The 8,894-nt window shown below is 42.7% G+C and overlaps 1 pseudogene; it reads right to left on the bottom strand.

Annotated features, from left to right (window-relative positions):
- Positions 1–5,301: 5,301 nt before the first annotated feature.
- On the bottom strand, positions 5,302–8,031 carry LOC125531899 (annotated as a pseudogene).
- Between the last annotated feature and the right edge of the window lie 863 nt (positions 8,032–8,894).

The following is an 8,894-nucleotide window of genomic DNA, read 5'->3' as shown; positions in this document are numbered from 1 at the left end:
GGGGCCGGGGGGGAAGGCGTGCCAGCTGTCCGGGCTGGGCCGAGGCCGCCAGCTGCGGGCTCCACCGCGCGCGCTGGGCCGTTTTTGGCCAGGACAGGTGCGCACAGTGCGCGAGCAGGCCGGCGCTGTGCTGCTGCTATTTTATGTTTCTTAAAGAATAGAAAATTTCCAGAAAAAGAAAAGTTCATGTATTTTATAAAGTAAAAGTTTCTGTAGAACTAAAAAAGTTCATGATTTTTTATTCGGTCATAGAAAAGTTTCCGTAAAAAGTAAAAAGTTCGTAAATTTTTATTCATGTTTTTCCGCTACGTAAATAATTAATAGTGTTTTTTTACAAAGAAAATAAAAGTTTAAATAGAATTATGTTTTTAAGAGCATGTTAAAGTGATTATTAGAATGAATATGATTATGTTATTTTTTATGACCAACGTTGTTTAATAACATGATCATGTTTTATTATTGAAATTTAAAGGTGCATTTATTTCTAATATTTTTCCCAACGGTAATATAGATTTAATTGCATAGACAATTATATGTTTAATTTGACCAACGTTAGATTAATGCATATGATTGTTATATTGATGTCACTTAAATTGTGATTTCAGGAGGCTTTCACTTGATGAGTTGCCTAAAAGAAGTTCCGACACACAGAGGTGACAACCACACTGAGTGGAGGAAGAAAATTGAACTGGCATTTGTTTGTGCTCATCTGGACTGGGTTCTGGATGAACCACAGCCGGTCATACCTACAGAGCCAGTAAGAGAGACTACTGATGATGATGCTGCATGGGCTAAAAATAGGGGGGGGGGTTATGCTCCTTTGGATATGTCCTACATCATAGACAACCAAAAGTGGGTCAATGCAAATAAAAATGCATGGCCTTTATAAAGAATACAATTGAGAGCACCATTGTGGGCTCCATTGCAGAGTGCACTTCCGCAGGGGAGTTGCTGACAAAGATAAAGAACCAGTTCACTGGCTCTTCAAAGATATATGCCACCCAGGTGTTAAAACAACTTGTGACAGAACAATACACAGGTGGTGGAATAAGAGAGCACATCCTCAGGATGAGCAATATGGCAGCAAAGCTAAAGCCCATGGATGAGGATCTGGAGATCAAACCAAATCTTATGGTCCACCTGGTCATGGCTTCACTGTCAAAGGAGTTTGAAACTTTTGTTGTGAACTATAATATGTCACCTGGAACATGGGACATTGAAAAGACAATTGCAATGTGTGTCCAAGAAGGGGACAGACTAAAAGCCTCACATGGTGGTACACTAAACTATGTGAAGGATCACAAGAAAAAGAACTACAATCAAAACAACAAAAGTTCTCCTTCAAAGCCACAAGGAAAAGCTCCCTATCAGCATCAGCGTCAGCAACAGTCTTTCCCAGTGGACAAAGACACTTGTCTCCACTATAAGCAGACCGAGCATTACAAGAAAGACTGCCCTGTTTGGCTAAAGTCCTTAATGGCAAAGCAAGGTAACAACATTGTTTTCTTAGTTAATGAATCCTTGTACACACAGTTTTCAAAATCTACTTGGTGGATTGACTCAGGGGCAACTGTTCATGTTGCAAATTGTTTACAGGAATTCCATTCGACCCGGACTACGCTAAGAAGAGAAGGAGGCATTGAAGTAGCCAATGGAATAAAAGCGGAAGTTGAAGCTGTCGGCGACACTTCCCTGGGGGTAGCTGATGGATTCAATCTTCTACTTAGAGATGTTCTTTATGTTCCTTCATGTAATAGAAACTTAATTAGCGTTTCATGTTTGGACAAAGAAAATTATGAGTGTTATTTTGGTCATGCAAGTGTGCCATCTGGTATAATACTGCTTATGTGGGTAATGCTTTACTACATGATGAGCTTTATTTGTTATCACTTCGTGAAAAAGTGCATTCTGTATGCAATGTGAATGAACATGTTTCCGCGTCGAACAAAGAACAAAACAAAAGAAAGAGAACATTCGACTCATCGAAATTATGGCACTATCGTTTGGGCCATATTTCGAAGGGGAGAATAGAAAGATTAGTCAAATGTGAAATTCTTCCACGGTTAGAATTCTCGGACTTAGAAAAATGTGTAGATTGCATTAAAGGAAAGTATATAAAACAAATCAAAAAAGGTGCAATCCATAGCACAAGCACACTAGAAATCATCCACATTGACATTTGTGGATCATTTCCGATGAAAAGTGTGGATGGATATGACTCGTTCATAACATTCACAAATGATTACTCTCGCTATGGTTATATTTATCCAATCAAAGAAAGATCTGAAGCGTTGGATAAATTTAAAATATTCAAAGCTGAAGTTGAAAATCAGCATGATAAAAGAATAAATATAGTAAGGTCCGACCGTGGGGGAGAGTACTATAGTCGGCACACTCCATATGGCCAAGTCCCTGGACCTTTTGCAAAGTTCTTACAGGAGATTGGCATAGTCGCCTAGTATTCAATGCCGGGTGAACCTCAACAAAATGGTGTAGCTGAAAGGCGCAACCATACACTTATGGATATGGCGCGCAGCATGATGAGTTATTCCAACTTACCATTGGGATTATGGATGGAGGCGCTTAAAACCGCCATTCACATTCTCAATAGAGTACCAAGCAAGTCGGTGCCCAAAACACCATATGAGCTATGGACAGGAAGGGTGCCCTTCCTACACCACTTCAGGGTGTAGGGGTGCCCTGCTGAGGCCAAAATGTTTAATCCAAACATTGCAAAGTTAGATCCCAAAACAGTAAGTTGCCACTTCATTGGCTATCCAGACAGATCAAAAGGTTTTCGTTTCTACTGCCCAGACAGATATACAAAGTTTGTAGAAACGAGACATGCGGTCTTCTTTGAGGACGAAATGATGAGGGGGAGCTTGGTAGCTTGGAAAATTGATCTTGAGGAGAAGAGGGTGCATGCACCTAATCCGATGATTCAGGAGCCATTTTTCTCACTACCAGTTGCAACTCCACCCATGACAACTATGGGAGCAGACCCGGAACCTGTCCGTCAGGAGCCGACTAAACCCGTTGTTGAGCATCAAAGGGAGGTGCAACAGAAAATTTTAGAAGAAGTGCCAGAAGTTGAGGCACGGAATGTGCCAGAAACCGAGGCCCTTAGAAGGTCTACAAGACCAAGAAAGTCAGCTATTTCTACTGACTTTAAATTTTATAACACAGAAATGGTTCATATGGAAAAAGATCCCATCTCATATGAAGAAGCCATGAGAAGCTCTCACTCATCGAAGTGGATGAAGGAAATGGAAGACGAGATGAAATCGATGAGTTCCAAAGATGTTTGGGACTTAGAGGAAATTCCTAAAGGAGCCAAAACAGTAGGCTGTAAATGGGTCTACAAAATTAAGTATGACTCTAAAGGGAATATAGAAAAGTATAAAGCACGACTCGTGGCAAAAGGATTTACACAAAGAGAAGGGATAGATTACAATGAGACATTTTCTCTAGTCTCATGTAAGGATTGCTTCAGAATCATAATGGCATTAGTTGCTCATTTTGATTTAGAGTTACATCAAATGGATGTTAAGACGGCATTTCTGAATGGTGATTTAAAAGAAAATGTCTACATGAAACAGCCTAAGGGTTTTATCATGGAAGCCAAGGAAAATATGGGATGCCGCCTGAAGAAATCCATTTATGGATTAAGACAAGCCTCTTGACAGTGGTATCTAAAGTTCAATCAAACGATTAAAAGTTTTGGATTTAAAGAAAACATTGAGGATAATTGCATTTATGCAAAGCTTAAAAATGGGAAATATATTTTCCTAATCTTTTATGTGGATGATATCCTGCTTGCTAGTAGTGATGTTAGTCTACTACAAGAAACAAAGAAATATTTATCCTCAAATTTTGACATAACAGATCTTGGTGAAGCATCATATGTTTTGGGCATAGAAATTCATCGAGATAGGAACAATGGAGTCTTAGGACTATCGCAGAAAGCATATTTAGAAAAGGTTCTTAAAAAGTATAATATGCATGCGAGTAAAGCCACGCCTGCTCCTATAGTCAAGGGCGATAGTTTTGGGAAATTCCAATGTCCCAAGAACCATTACGAGATCGATCAAATGAAAGCAGTACCATATGCTTCGGCAGTTGGCAGCTTACAGTATGCACAAGTGTGCACTCGCCCTGACTTAGCTTTTATCACCGGGGTACTCGGTAGATATCAAGAGAATCCAGGCATGGAGCACTGGAAGATGGTAAATAAAGCATTGTGTTATGCACAAGGCACGAAGGACTACATGCTAATATACAGGAGAGGTGATTCCCTAGAGATAAAAGGGTATTCAGACGCAGATTTTGCGGGGGACAGAGATGATAGAAAATCCACGTCAGGATACGTATTCACTCTCGCTGGGGGAGCTATTTCATGGAAAAGCTCCAAACAGTCGATAGTTGCATCATCCACGATGTATGCAGAATTCATAGCATGCTTCGAAGCCACGGGGCAGGCGATATGGCTAAAGAAATTTGTACCTGACTTGAAAGTGATAGATTGTATTCACAAACCACTAAAGATGTACTGCGACAACCAACCAGCAGTATTTTGCGCTCACAACAACAAGTCGAGTAGTGCTGCCAAAACAATAGAGATAAGGTATTATGTTGTGAAAGATAAAATCCAGGATCAAACTATAAGTCTCGAGCATATAAGGACAAAGGATATGCTTGCGGATCCGCTAACAAAAGGCTTACCACCCAATGTGTTCAAGGAACACTTAGCCAGCATGGGTTTAAGGGAAAGCCTTATGATTCCTGGATAGGCCCAAAAGGAATAGAATTTGCTTCTGATCATAACGTATGTTGTAGCTGTATGATTCTAACGGCAATTAAGTTGTGACGATGAAACATGCTCTATGTACCAATATGTGATGAAACAAATAAACAAGAAAGTATAAGGTTAAAAGTAAAAGTTAAGATCAAGGGGGAGAATATTAGGTTGATCTCTCCACCGAGTGGGCTCAACGGCCCATCGGGCCCTGATCTATTCACGCCCTGATCGGGGGTGCCCAACCCTCTTATGGTTGGTGGGCCCCTGTGACCTGCGATATATAGAGAGGTGGGGGCCGGGGCACACGGTACGAGGTTAACCGCACCGCCAGACTCCCCACCGAAATCCCTTCCGATCTAGGGCAATCGCAGTGCTCACGAGAAGCACCACTGCCACCTCTCCATCTCGATCTCTCTGCTATCACCGGCCCCTACTTCACCATGGCCGGCGCTGGATCGAGCTCATCCGCACCCAAAGAAGGTAGGTTTACCGGATGATCTAGCCTACCCCGATCCAAAGGATCTATCAAGGAAGTCACAGGTGATTTGTTGGAAGCATAGATTCTGCAGGGGCAATGGGAACTCAAGGCCAGTTGAGATCTCTGTCATGCTTTTTAGGTTGCCGAGTACTAAGTTTTCCAGAGTCGCCATAGCACCTTGATGTATCTCTAGCCTCTCCAGGCCAGGCACGTCCCAGATAAAAAGTCCCTTCAGCTTTGGAAACCACCCCGTGAGAAACTCCAGCTTCTCTCCGTTGTACGCTTTGTCGAGACATAGATCCATCAAATTTGCCAACTGGGAAAGGGATGACAAAGGATCTTCTCTCAACTGCGACCAGGATAGACGTAGTGAATACAAGTTCTGCTCCATAGCTTGAAAGAGAGGAGACTCCCTCAACAATGTCCGTTCTACTAATCATCCTCTCAAATTTAGCTTTTGCAGGCTAGGTGGGAGGCTGATCAACATGAGAACCTAATTCTCATCAGATGCACCCACACATAGATAAGACAAAAATGGCATTTGTACTAGAGACACACAGAGGCGTTCACAATAGGTTCTCTTCACATTCCATATCCTCAAGCTTCTTAGTTGCCTTAGCTCCCCTATCTATTGAATCTCGAATGGACCCATCCTGCACTTCCAATACTTGCAGTGTTTGCAGACTTGTTAGGTTGCCAAGCCCAATAGGAATGCATACACCTCTAGAAAATTGAATATGTCTTGTTGGAATAGCTTTCTCAGCAAATAAGTGCCTAAGCTTCTTCAGCTTAACAATCCCTCCAGGTAGCTCCTGAATGTCTAATATAGCAAGGTCCAGTGTCAACAAATTCGGAAGTCTCTCGATAGATTTCGGGAGAAGCTTCACTTTGGAGTACCGCAAGCCTAAATGGCGGAGATTAAAAATATCGCCAATAGCATCGGGGATCTTCTCAATGGGTAGACCACTTAATTCTAGCACTGTCATATGTCTTGACTTCTCAGATAATAGAGCTAGTAGGGTAAATGATGGCATACTTTTCTCTAGTGCAATGAAAGTTCAAAGTCTGTGTAAACTTAAAAATGGTTGTTCAATATCCTTCTTTAGTTTATGCACTACCAATCGACGACCATCTCTCTGAAGAGACCCCCCCCAAAATTTATCCCCCTCATATATAACACCAAAACAATCCTTCAGGCACAAATCAACAGCTAGTTCACGAATGATATCGTGCATTTTGAATCTGTTCATCCCACCAAATGAGTTCCTTCCAACAAGTTGAAGCATGTTTCTGTTGACCAACTCCTTAACATAGCTTTCTGCCACTTCTTCTAATGTGCTGCCTGTCACCCTTCTCCATGATGAACCCCTCCGCCAGCCATAGTCGCACAAGCTTTTTTCTTTGGAAAAGATAGTCTTCTGGAAATAAGTTGCAGTACAGGAAACAACTTTTCAAGTGTGTTGGAAGGTAGATGAAGCTCAGATGCAAAACATTCGTTATGTGCTCAAGCCTCGAGTTATTAATTATCTATGTGCCGATGAACGGGAAGCGCGTGTACGTTGGAATTGCGCAAACTCCTTAAAACTTGGGCATGCAGATAGCTCCAGGTTTTTAGGAGATTACATCATCCCAATGTGAGGAGAGCGGCCAGGGTGTCGGTGTCAAAACTGGCGGATCTCGGGTAGGGGGTCCCGAACTGTGCGTCTAGACTGGATGGTAACAGGAGGCAGGGGACACGATGTTTTACCCAGGTTCGGGCCCTCTTGATGGAGGTAAAATCATACGTCTTGCTTGATTAATATTGATGATATGGGTAGTACAAGAGTAGATCTACCACGAGATCAGAGAGGCTAAACCCTAGAAGCTAGCCTATGGTATGATTGTATGTTGTGATTGTTGTCCTACGGACTAAAACCCTTCGGTTGATATAGACACCGAAGAGGGTTAGGGTTACACAAGGTCGGTTACAAAGGAGGAGAGATCCATATCCGTATTGCCTAGCTTGCCTTCCACGCCAAGTAGAGTCCCCCCCGGACACGAGACAAAGTCTTCAATCTTGTATCTTCATAGTCTAACAGTCCAGCCAATGGAGATAGTCCGGTTGTCCGGAGACCCCCTAATCCAGGACTCCCTCGGTAGCCCCTGAACCAGGCTTCAATGACGATGAGTTCGGCGCGCAGTATTGTCTTCGGCATTGCAAGGCGGGTTCCTTCTCCGAATACATCATAGAAGAATTTGGATACGAGGATAGTGTCCGACCCTGCTGACTTGTCTCCACATTCCACCGTAGAGAGAATAATATTTTTGCAGATCTAATTTGCTGGCTTGTTTTGGCAGCATGACGTTACGTCATGGCCCGGTGATTATTCGAACCGTTTCTTTTAACCAGTCCCGCACATAACGCGAGGCAGTTTTTCGACACGTCTTGTCAAACAGAGATCGTGTCCCCTTATTACGGGATTCTCATCAATACGGGCGTCGGTAACCTAACCGCGTCATCAATTGCGGCGCTTGGGGGATAAGCGAGTTTTACCAGGCAAGTGGGGACGCTTAGTTTCGTCCGCCCATATAAAGGGATAAGGATTCACCTTTCTATCCATGCCTTCTTCCTCCCTTGCCCACCCATTTTCGCATCCCTAGCCCCAATCACGTTGTGCCTAACATGACCCATGAACCACTCCCAGTTGTCTTGGTGCTCGAAAGGCACCAAAGCAAATGCACACGGCAACACGTTGTCGTTTGATGAGTGCGCCATTGCTACCATTAGTGTGCCCTTGTATCTACCGGTCAAGAACGTGCCATCTATAGACAAGACCGGACGACAATGCTGAAACGCATCCACGCATTGTCCATAACTCCAGAAGGCACGGTGGAACACTCCCTCGTGATCCTCGACCACATGAAACATGCCCGGGTTCTTTTTTTACGCAAAAAATGAGCCATAGGTACACGCTAAGTGATGTCTACCACACAACCTTCTTCTTGTCTATAGATTTGGGCCTCCAAGTGCAGAGGTTTGTAGGATAGTAGCAAATTTCCCTCAAGTGGATGACTTAAGGTTTATCAATCCATGGGAGGCATAGGATGAAGATGGTCTCTCTCAAACAACCCAGCAACCAAATAACAAAGAGTCTCTTGTGTCCCCAACACACCCAATACAATGGTAAATTGTATAGGTGCACTAGTTCGGCGAAGAGATGGTGATGCCAGTGGTATATGGATGGTAGATAAATGTTTTTGTAATCTGAAAATATAAAAACAACAAGGTAACTAATGATAAAAGTGAGCACAAATGGTATTGCAATGCGTTGAAACAAGGCCTAGGGTTCATACTTTCACTAGTGCAAGTTCTCTCAACAATAATAACATAATTGGATCATATAACTATCCCTCAACATGCAACAAAGAGTCACTCCAAAGTCACTAATAGCGGAGACCTTTCTGATCGATCTATTCAAGAGTCCGTAGTAAAATAACATGAAGCTATTCTTTCCGTTCAATCTATCCTAGAGTTCGTACTAGAATAACACCTTAAGACACAAATCAACCAAAACCCTAATGTCACCTAGATACTCCAATGTCACCTCAAGTATCCATGGGTATGATTATACGATATGC

Source organism: Triticum urartu, unplaced genomic scaffold (genome assembly GCF_003073215.2).
Source record: "Triticum urartu cultivar G1812 unplaced genomic scaffold, Tu2.1 TuUngrouped_contig_8339, whole genome shotgun sequence".
Classification (NCBI taxonomy): Eukaryota; Viridiplantae; Streptophyta; class Magnoliopsida; order Poales; family Poaceae; genus Triticum; species Triticum urartu.
This window is presented reverse-complemented; position numbering and strand designations above follow the sequence as displayed.